Genomic DNA, 868 nt, shown 5'->3' with positions numbered 1-868 from the left:
GCTTGGCTGCTGGCCCGAAAGACGTGGGTTCGATCCCGGCCGCGGCGGTCGAATTTCGGTGGAGGTGAAATTCTAGAGGCCCGTGTACTGTGCGATGTCAGTGCACGTTAAAGGACCCCAGGTAGTCTAAATTTCCGGAGGCCTTCACTACGGCGTCTCTGATAGCCTGAGTCACTTTTGGACGTTAAACCCTCATATACCAAACCAAACCATTTAATGAATTGTTTCTTTATGTGCATTTGTATTTTTAATCTTTACCTCTTTTCGAATTTGCAGCGTGCGACGACCTCTATGAGATACCATTATTGCAGCCACTGCCCTTTAACGCCAAATCACGTTCTGTGTTTGATTGCTGCATCATGTATATATGCTGTTAAACCATCGTTTATTGAACAATCTTGTACCGAAACACTAAACAGCTCAGCATCTGCAATAGCAGAAACTTCGCGGGGCAGTCGTCTAAGATCGGAGAAACAGCACCTCTCGAGCGCTCTCTGTTGAAATGTTACGACGAAGTTCCAAAATAATTCTGATGCATTGGAGCGCGGCTGCAATTATTCTAGTGAAATCTGCCTGATTCTTTGTGAGAAAGAATAGAAACGCATTCTAGTGGTCTGAGCGACACACCTAAAGAAGAAACATTAGAAAGCTTAGTAGAATTGCATGTTTGTTTGAGCCATAGGGAGAGTCATCATTTGCCACAATTACATTGAAACAGCTAGCATGCCTAGTTAAATCTCGTAATAAAAAGCGGTGCACAATTTATTTGTCAGCTTACAACCGGTATTTCTCGTAGCATATGTTTCACAGTCTCGAACGTCACTCCTATGGCCTATATCCAGCTGGCACCCGTCCACCATTTACGACG

Source organism: Amblyomma americanum, chromosome 9 (assembly GCF_052857255.1).
Source record: "Amblyomma americanum isolate KBUSLIRL-KWMA chromosome 9, ASM5285725v1, whole genome shotgun sequence".
In the NCBI taxonomy this organism is placed as follows: domain Eukaryota; kingdom Metazoa; phylum Arthropoda; class Arachnida; order Ixodida; family Ixodidae; genus Amblyomma; species Amblyomma americanum.
Note: the sequence above shows the minus strand (reverse complement) of the source record.